Raw genomic sequence first — 10,926 nt, 5'->3', positions numbered from 1 at the left:
TCTACTGTAATCTACCCACAAGTGCCAGTGAATATGCAAAGCGAGATGGATTCCATATACTGTAAAGAGGAAAAATCCATATGCTGTAAGAGGGAAGGCTGGGGGGGGGGGTTGGGGGGGAGGGTAGGAGGGAGGGAGGTTTGACGAGGGGTGTTAGACTTTAAAATAATATGATTGCACATGTATACTGTTTTTTCTTATTTTTTCTTTAAAACTAGGATATGTTAAGTATATTGTTATGGAAGTATAAATACTATCAACATAGATTGGAGTTTGCTCAGAAGCAGAAATACACCAATGAGAGGAAGAATGGGAAACAGAGGGGAGATGGGAAGAGAGGGAAGGGAGAGGGTGAGGGGGGGAAGAAGAGGAGGAGTGGAATGTAGAGAGAAAGATGGGAAGAGAGGGATAGGAGAGAGGGGAAGGGGAGAGGATGATGAGGATAGGGAGGAGTAGAATGTAGGGAGAGGAGAGGGAGAGGGGAAGGGGAAGTAGAGTGGGAAGGGATGACGGAGGGAAGATAGGAAGTAGGAGAGAGGTAGAAGAGGGAGGTGTATGGAGAGCAGAAGAGCTAATAATGGGTTTTTATTTTTTTGGGGGGGGGGTGTTGATAACAAGAGGAACTGATGTGACCATTATTTATTACTATATGATACTGGCTATGTATAGTATACATGTGATTGTATGTTGTGAAAATGGAAATTAAAAAATATATTTTTAAAAAAAAGAGGAAAAATCTCTTGTAGATAACCATAATAGTAAGATGTTTGTATCTTTCCTGTTGGCCTTCAAAGTACTCTTATAAATACAATAGAGTCTCAGATCTGCTATATAATTTGCTGCCTCCACTGGCAATCCTCTGAAGGCAAATGGGCTGTCCTTATTTACAATGTGCAAGGCATATTAAAGTCAGGGATTAGTGGAATCCCCTTGACTTGTTTTCCTACCTGCAAACATCAGCAGTCAGTGGTAAAATGCCTCCAATCATTCCCCTTAACGTGGGATGGGAGCAGTGGTGGGTTTCAAAAATTTTTGGAACCTCTTCTGTAGGTGTGGCGTGCTTTGTGGGAGTGGCTTGCCAGCCATGTGACCAGGTGGGAGTGGCTTGCCAGCCATGTGACCGGGTGGGAATTGCTTAGCAGTCATGTGACCGGATAAGAGTGGCTTGGCAGTCATGTGACCAGGTGGGAGTGGCCAAGACAACGTCACTGAATTCTTTGCCCCAATGGATGATCTACAAAAAGAAGATATAAAAAACGAAATTCATTATTTTGTGTACTTACTACTTAAATAAGATTAAAATAAGTACACAAAACAATAAAAGAGCTACTTATAGAAGGAAGATGACTGTCCTTGCCAGTCTTCAATATCACTGACTTCAATGAATGGCCTGCACAAATAAGAGACACAGAAATGAACTCCTTCATTGCATGCACTGCGTTAGGATGAAACCAGGACACAAAATAATAGAAAAGGAAGATGGCTGTCCTTTTGTGTGTTGAAGTCACCCACTGACCACCTTGGTCCAATGAATGGCCTGCACAAAGAGATATACAGAAAGGAAAACTTTAACTGCCAAGACTTTAAAGGAGGCCACACCCACAGAGTAGGTTCGAACAATTTTTGAAACCCACCACTGGTACTGGGTCATCTTTTCTTATAAAAGTAAGTAAAATGGGTGTGTGTGGGGGTCCGTTTTCTTGCTTTAACATTTTATCTTCAATGAAAGTACTGAGACAGAGAGAGGATTTAGACAGAGTGTCTTTTGTCGTGCCCCGGTTAGGATTTCTTAAGCAAATCCACTGGGCTTTCAACATGAAGCCAGAAAATCGGGACTTTTAAAAAACGCCCCGGGACATGGGACAAATTGTTATAAATCGTGACTGTCCCGCCAAAATCGGGACGTCTGGTCACCTTACCTTAAAGCAATATATTAGAACCGTGACCCGACAAAAGCGCTAACGTCATAAGCGCGCCAACAACACCGCGGCACTAAAACCGCGATGTCAAAAGCGTGCCGACAACAGCGCGCCGACAACAGTGCGCCGACAGAAGCGCGATTTAATTTAAGGTAAGCTTTACGGTTAGGTTTAGGGTTAGGTTTAGGGTTAGGTTTAGGGTTAGGTTTAGGGGTAGGTTTAGGGGTAGGTTTAGGGGTAGGTTTAGGGGTAGGTTTAGGGTTACGTTACAGCGCGCTTCTGTCGGCGCGCTTTTGTCGGCATGCTTTAGGGCTAATTCGTCGCTCATTCGTCACGCAGTTTTGTCACCGCGCTTTAGTCACTGCGCTTTAGTCAGGCGCGCTTTTGTTGTGCGCCCATTTGTGGTGGAACCTATTAGAACAACTAAAGATTAAAAGCTACCTCAGGTATGGAATGGAGATGAAATGAAGGCAACCTCATCAGGACAAAGGAGAAAGAAAACGTTTCTTAGGATTCCCCCCCCCCCCGCCCATTAGATATAGATAAGGAAAGACTTAAGAGGTCTGTTTGGCAGTTGTTGCCTTCCTCTCCTTATAGATAGCGAAGGAGATATCTTCCATATTATATTTTTCAGCTAGAATATGAGTTAGAAATGGAATTGAACCTCAGATTGTCAGAATTGCAAAACACAGTACTTTACCCATCAGCTGCAATCTCTGACATGTAGAGAGGCTGTGGAGATTCTCAGTTATCCAAGCAGGCTCCACACCTGTTTGCTCTACTCAGGTGACCCTGAGGACACAGACAAACTTCCAGGTGGCCTCAACGACTCTCCAAAAGAATGCAAATAACCAGCTGTCTGCAAGGAATATAAATCCTTCCATTCTCCACTATCCAGTCAGAGCTGAAGAAGCTTCTTGGGTGAGAATCAAAATGTCTTTAAAGAAAAAACAAAGACCAGTTGCCTCTTGAAAAGCACTATTGGGACTGACATAGAGAGATGCAAGCATATAAAGGCAAACGGCATTTAAAGCAATTTTAAAATATGTGGATTTCAATTCCCAACATTCTCTAGAGAACTGGCTGGGGCATTCTGGGAGTTGAAGGTCACACTCTTAAAGTTGTCAAACAATGGTCTGAAGCATCTGGCTCCCCCTAGTGGGGAACAACACCATTACCAAAGGATCTATGATGCTATAAATAAGAATCAATTACATTTATTCCAGAATAGGCCAACTATTAAACAAACTCCAGACTACTTGTTAACCCCTCCCCCATTGAAAGCAACAATTAAATCCATTCAGCTTTTGGGGAGGCAAAACTAGATTAAACCAGGATGGTATCTGGAGAAGCTGATTTCCTTGTTCCTTGTTTTTTTTCTTCTTCTTCTTTTTTTTGCAATATCATTTGGTGCTTTCTGGAAAAAGAAGAATGGCAGGGAATTGATTCTATTTGCTGCACTTACCAAATGAGTAGGCAACCTTTTGATACAACTAGCAGGTAGAGGTCAGATGTTAAAACTGGGCAAAACTAGTCGAGCTCTGTGGCTCAATGGTTAACACATCTGCCTTAGAGGCAATACAACACAGGCTCGATTCCCAGTAAGGTTATGGCTAGCTGATGAGAGCTAAATAGCTTGAAATAGATCTATAACAGCCTAAATGTTGGAGGTGTGGTTCTCTCGATGCTACATATTATCATATATGATGGACCTGCCAAAAGGTTAAGGCATTCTGGATAAAAATATGGTGGATTATGCAAAATATCTTTAAAAGAAGGATAAAGTTTATTCCTCAGTTATTTTTACTAGGTATATGTACTGACTTTACAGTGGTAGAGACTAACTTGATTCTGCACCTAATAACGGCAGCAAGACTGTTGGTGGTGCAATACTGGAAGAAGGAAGACTTGCCTACAACTTAAGAATGGACATTGAAAGTTACAAACTTAGCCGAGATGGCTAAAATATTGGCATATCTTAAAGATCACTCAAATGAGAGATATAAACGAGACTGGAAAAAATGGATTGACTATATACAAAATAAATACGGGACAAAGAAATTCCAGTTAGCCTATGCTTAAGATCAGAAATGATTTAAATTGTTTAAAGTTAGCTCAGCAAGAAGAAGCTAAGGTCAATGTAGAATGTCATTAATTTCTTTATTTCTTTTTTCTCAATAGATTTTAGACTGTGTTTGTTAAAAATCCATACCGTGTACGGGTTCTGGGAAGTCGGGGGGGGGGAGGAGGAGGGGGGTTGGGGGGGAGGGGGGAGGGAGGGGTATATATTAGGCTAGACAAGAATTTGGTGGTAAACTAGAACTATTTTGACACACAAAAAATTGTACTTCGATGTCTTACTGATTGAGGAATGATGAAATGTTTGTTTTAAAAGAAATAAAACTTTTGAACCCCCAAAAAAAACCTGGGCAAAACTAAAAACTTGGATTTGGAAAATCTGTATTTTTTTTTCTCTTTGTTTAAAAAAGCATGTTAATTAAGCCCATTTAGCTTTGACCATACTTTGAAATTCCTGCTATCTCACGTATAGAAAAACAAGTCAAATAAACGTCTGAAAATTGGGGGAAAACAAACCTCTTGGGTCCCTATGAATTCATGTAAATTAGATGAGGCAGAAGGAACTTTGGCATATTAGGGGTTAAGAGCTGAAGAGTTGGAACTGGTTGGCTAGCTGTCCAATTTCCTGAATGGGCTCCTTCTGCCAGTTGGCCAGAACTATTATTTGCAGCATTTATGTTCTTCAGATAAAGAAGGAACATACATACTGCCTGGCTGGCTGCCTATTTCACTTCTCCCCCAGCATCTACCCAGTTGCAATCAAGAACTCGGGGTGAACCTGCAGAGAACCTGGGGCACGACCAGCAGGCGATGGAAGTTCAAGAGACATTTCAACTATCTTGGCTAAGTTCCTGTGTCTTTTACGTTCAGTAATGACATTTCACCCACCAAAGATGTGGAGATATGAAAACACGTGTTCTGCCTACTTTGATGGGAATTCTTCCAGGAAAAAATTGATAGAAACATCAGATGTGAATAAAAATACCTTTTTTCTTTCTGGCAGAGCCTCTTGCCCATGTTACCTAGTGCTTGTGTGGGTGAATACCACTCTAGAGCAGAGTGAAATAATCAGAGAAACCTCCTCTGTAGACTTTCTAGCAGCTATATAAGATTTATTGAATTGAATTGAATTGAATTTTATTATTTGTATGCCGCCCTTCTCCGGGAAGGATTCAGGGCAGCGAACAATTCAAAAATGGGGAAAAACGAAATACAGATAATTAAAATAAGCAAGAGTCACACAACCATACAAGTCGAGAGGGGAGGGAACTCATCAACCCCAGGCCTGCCAGCAAAGCCAGGTTTTGACGGCTTTTCAGAAGGCCTGGAGAGAGGTGAGGGTCCGAATCTCTGCGGGGAGTTCGTTCCAAAGGGCCGGAGCTGCCACAGAGAAGGCCCTCCCCCGGGTAGTAGCCAGATGGCATTGGCTAGTAGATGGAACCCGGAGGAGGCCAACCCTGTGTGATCTAACGGGTCTGTGGGAGGTAATTGGCAGCAGGCGGTCTCTCAAGTACCCAGGTCCGATACCATGAAGGGCTTTATAAGTTACGACTAGCACCTTGAAGCGTATCCGGAGACTGATCGGTAACCAGTGCAGCTCGCGGAGGATAGGTGTAACGTGGGTGTACCGAGGTGCACCCACAATCGCTCGCGCGGCTGCATTCTGGACGAGTTGAAGTCTCCGAATACTCTTCAAGGGCTGCCCCATGTAGAGCGCATTGCAGTAGTCCAGTCTTGAGGTCTGCAGGGATCTTGATCTAATTAAAAAAATATATATTTCCCCTATCAGTGTCAAATGATAGAATACACATAGAATAAGTATCTTGGAAAATAAACTTTAGTTAGTTCATACAATGCAATAAAACCCATGTCTAGATTTCTTTTTTTTAAAAAAAAAAACCCACTATTCCTTTGATGGTATCATATGCTAACAAAATAGCAGCACGGTGCAGATAAAGATTATATTGGGCAGATTGCATTTCAAGTAGCTCATCTTCCATTTTTGATCTGAGAAAACAAACTTTTCCATTATGTCTATGGCATACCGAATCTCTGCGTCTCTTATCTATTGTTGGACTCAAGATCCAAGCAATCCCGGTCAGTTTTTAATTAATGGAGAGACATTCATAAGAGCCAAGGTGGCGCAGTGGTTAAATGCAGCACTGCAGGCTACTGCTAGATCAGCAGTTCAGCGGTTCAAATCTCACCGGCTCAGGGTTGACTCAGCCTTCCATCCTTCCGAGGTGGGTAAAATGAGGACCCAGACTGTTGGGGGCAATATGCTGACTCTCTGTAAACCGCTTAGAGAGGGCTGAAAGCCCTATGAAGCGGTATATAAGTCTACTGCTATTGCTATTCTGAGAATAGCCGGAGGGCCTTCAGTTCTAGAATCTATTCCGCTGTAGAAGGTCATTGTTAGAAAGATCCTCTTATTAGAAGTCTTAGCCTTTCAGCTTCCAAACAGAGTTTCTCATCAAGTGAATTGCCAACATGATTAAATAGCAATAAAAGCACTGTCTGGTTCAGATAAGTTGGGGCTGCTAATTTTAGAATACCCTCCGATTGATATGACAGTATCAGACTGGGCAAGGCTGGTCTATATAGAGTTTTGAGGGTTCAAAGTTCTTTGCAATGTTGTACAAGGCAAACTAATGTTAAGATAATAATGGTGTCAGGCCTGCAGTTATATTCCTTTTAGAAATTTGGCCTGCCACACTTTCTCTTATTTCATTATGCTGCTTCTTTAGTATAGTTGATGGGAGGGGGGAATAGACAGGATTGTGGAATGTGTTATTATCATTCTTTTCTAGAAGACCAAGGTCATCTTTTGTCTCCGCGCTTTTACACCTGACCGGAAGCAGCTGGGTGTGAATGCCAGCGTGGAAGAAGAAGACTGGACCATGTGATGGATTGTGGGTGTGGGGACAAGATCATGAATTTTTAACTGGGTGGGATTCTGATGTAATTTCCAGAATTGGGATTAACACAGATGTGCTAAGATGTCTGATTTATTAAATTGGAACTTCAAGGATCGTTTTGCCTTGGACTCTGATTTAATTCTACATGATACTTGGAACGCTGACAAATGGCTTGTTTGTTGTTTAGAAGACGGGCAGCTATATAAATATTTTAAATAAATAAAAGAAGTGTACATACATACATGTGTATGATTTTCACATTTTAAAAAAAAAAGAAGGATCGTTTTGCCTTGGACTCTGATTTAATTCTACATGATACTTGGAATGCTGACAAATGGCTTACTTAAGCCCCACTCCTTCCTCGGTCCAGTCCAAATGTTAAAAGGATTTCAGGCCCAATCGAAGCCGGGTCCTGCAAGTAAGACCCAAGGCACTCTGCTGTAAAAAGGAGGTGATCCATTTAGTCTCAAAAGCAAAACTGATTCACTTCTGGAGGAAGCTGCAGAAAAGGTGGGGTACAAAGGGGTCGTTTTACAGGGGACAGGTCTTTTGTGTAGAGTGTTGTGCAGTGTGTGGATGTGTACGTGTTCATTCTGTTGTATGGTTCTGCCAAAAGGTTAGCCCTAATTGTCCTTCTTTGTATCTGTAAACTTTCTTTTTTTTGTTGTGTAAATAGTGTTTGGGCAGCTTATTTGTGGATTTGAGGAAGTGTGGGCAAATAGTTTCTTTGTTTTGTCACTCATGCCAGGGTAATTGGTTTCTGTATTTGTCAGTTGATTGTTCAGCAGAGGTGTGTTTTTAACAGTCTTTCACTATGTTATGTTACAATATATTAATTCTGATTGCATACAACATAGTTTCCTGCACCTGCCAGTTATGGGTAGTTTTAAGAAGGAGCGAAGGGAGTTTCTTATGATCGTTTTGTGATTATTTTTAAATACGCAATTATGTAAGTAGTCCTCAACTTATGAACACAACTGAGGCCAAAATTTCTGGTTTTGAGACATTGGTCAACCTTTCATGCCACAGTTGTTAAGTGAATCACTGCGGATGTTCAATTAGCAACACATTTGTTAAGTGAATCTGGCTTCCCCATTGACTTTGTTTGACAGAGGTTTGCAGAAGGGGATAACGTGACCCCAGGAAACAGCAACCGTCATAAATATGAGCCCAAGTATCCAAATATTGGTCACATGACCGGGGGGGTGCTGCAACAGTCATGTGAAAAAGTCATATGATACAGGTCTGGAATAAAATTAGAGGAAAAACATTGCATGAAAATACCGACATGGCTTTCCACTATGGAAGCCATGACACATCCCAATACACTAGATCCAGAGGTGGGTTCCTACCAGTTCGCACCTATTCGGTAGAACCGCTTCGTCAAATCTACCGAACCGGTTAGAAGAGGTTCCACCAGTGGACCCGGAAAGCAGGCCACACCTACAGAAGAGGCTCCAAAGATTTTTGAAACCCACCACTGGCAAGGGTCTTCTAACTTGACAGCTTTAAGACTTGCATGCTTCAATGCCAGAGTTTCTGAATAGCTACTTGGACCAACCTAAGTACTAATTCATAATTTCATATCCGGTCACATGGGTGGCAAGCCACTCCCATTCAGTCACATGGGTGGCAAGCCACTCCCACAAAGGAGGCCACAGTTGAGTAGGTTCCAACAATTTTTGAAACCCACCACTGACTAGATCTATCAAAAATGGTTAGATATAGTGAAATTTTAGACAGCCAAGGGAATTTTAAAACAAATCCAGAATTAGAGGAGCAAAATATAAATATAGATTGGTGGCCATATCTCCAACTACAATTGAGATACAAAAAAGAAGTAAAGGAATATGGAATATACACAGAATTACAACAAATAGATAAAATTTTAATTGGCCCAGAAAATAAATTCATAATGAAAATTTACAAATATTTATTAGAAGTAACATTAGAAGAAGAAAAAGTGAAAGGCTGCATGATAGCGTGGGCCAAAACCTTTGGTTACAACCTAGATCTAGTGGATTGGGAAATAATTTGGAACACAAATTATAAACTAACACGATCATCAGCACTTAAAGAAAATATGTACAAAATGTTTTATCGTTGGCATTTATCACCAACAAGATTGGCTAAAATGTACCCAAACATGAAGCCGACCTGCTGGAAGTGTAAAAGAGTACAAGGGACTTATTATCACATATGGTGGACCTGCCCGGAAACACAAAAATATTGGACAAAAATTTGGAAATGGGTGCAAGAAATTACAGGAGAACAGATAAAATACAAACCCGAAATCTTTCTACTGGGAATAATCAAAGGGAAATATACAAAGAAAATTAAGTACATATTAACCCATCTGCTAACTACAGCTAGAATAGCATTCGCCCAATGCTGGAAACAAAATAATACCCCCCTCGGACGAATTAGTGATAAAGAAAAACTTTGGACTGTGCAGAGATGGACAAATTAACACTGAAATTAAAAGATAAAGAAGAGTCGGAATATTATGAAATTTGGAACAATTGGTACAAATGGCTACAAAACAAGAATAAAATTAATTAAGCCAAAAAACAATATATATAAATATATATAGAACTGTGTATAAAGTGTGTAAATATAGAAGCAAAATATTATATACATGTCCAGGTATGATGACATTACAATGTTGATGTAATGACTGTAAGGTGTTGTAGAAGGGAAAAAATAATTTTAAAAAATCTGCTAATAAAAAAGAAAAAATCATAAGTCATTTTTTTCATTGCCATTACAACTTTCAGTGGTCACTGAACCAACTGTTGTAAGTCAAGGACCACCTACCGGTATACTCTAGCATAACCTTGCTTTTGGGCTGGACCGAAGGAGTTTGATGTGTTGTATTTCAGGATTTGAGGTTCCCCTTCACAAATAAAATCCTAAACTAGCAATGAAATCACATCGCTTTGTATTTCCCCCTGAAAAAGCAAATCAACATGATTATAGGAATCTGCACTGGAGGTGAGATTTTAGGCCAGTGAGAAATATTATTAGAGAGCCGAGGTGACGCAGTGGTTAAATGCAGCACTGCAGGCTACTTCAGCTGACTGCAGTTCAGCAGTTCGGCTGTTCAAATCTCACCGGCTCAGGGTTGACTCAGCCTTCCATCCTTCCGAGGTGGGTGAAATGAGGACCCAGATTGTTGGGGGTGATATGCTGACTCTGTAAACCACTTAGAGAGGGCTGAAAGCCCTATGAAGCGGTATATAAGTCTAACTGCTATTGCTATTGCTATTGCTAAATATTAAGTTCTGTCTGTCCCATGTTGCCTCGTCTGATAATATATAACTATATCAGGAAAGAAAGAAATGCTTTAATAATTCAAGTGTTTGGAGCCCTAACTAGACCAACCATGCCTTGCTGATTTGATTTTTGATTCTTTTGCTTCTATATTTTTATAGTAGCATGGGAGATACTGAAGATGACAGGGGGAGGGGTGTGTGTCCTACCTATGAAATTCTCTACGCTAGGCAAACAATCCATCAGAAGCGATTACCTAATCCGTGCCGATGCAAATTGTGGTTGTTAATAAATTGTGCCGATCTTGCTATGGGAAGGAGTGGAGACTGCCAATTGAAGCACCTGGAACAGAGAATAGCTTTTTTTTTTAATTGAAATTTTTTGGAAAAAAAAACTTTTACAAATGTTTACCTCCCTCCCCCCATCCTCCACACCCAAATCTCACCCCCCAACCTCCCCCCCGCCCGACTTCCCAGAACCAATACAGGGTATAAATCTTTAACAAAGATGTTCTAAAATAAACTTAAAGATAGTTAGTATCATCTTTCATTTGAGCTTTAACTCCTCTTTGCTAGGCTAACTCTAAGCAGATTATATTATTCCTTGTTTCTTCAGTCATAAACTACCTGGAATTTCTTAGCCCCGTATTTATTTTGAGTATAGTCAATCCATCTTCTCCACTCCAGTTTGTATCTCTCATTTGAGTGGTCCTTGAGATATGCTGATATTTTAGCCAT

The sequence above is a fragment of the Thamnophis elegans genome, chromosome 2 (assembly GCF_009769535.1).
Source record: "Thamnophis elegans isolate rThaEle1 chromosome 2, rThaEle1.pri, whole genome shotgun sequence".
In the NCBI taxonomy this organism is placed as follows: domain Eukaryota; kingdom Metazoa; phylum Chordata; class Lepidosauria; order Squamata; family Colubridae; genus Thamnophis; species Thamnophis elegans.
The sequence above is the reverse complement of the archived record's forward strand: the minus strand, read 5'-3'. Positions refer to the sequence as shown.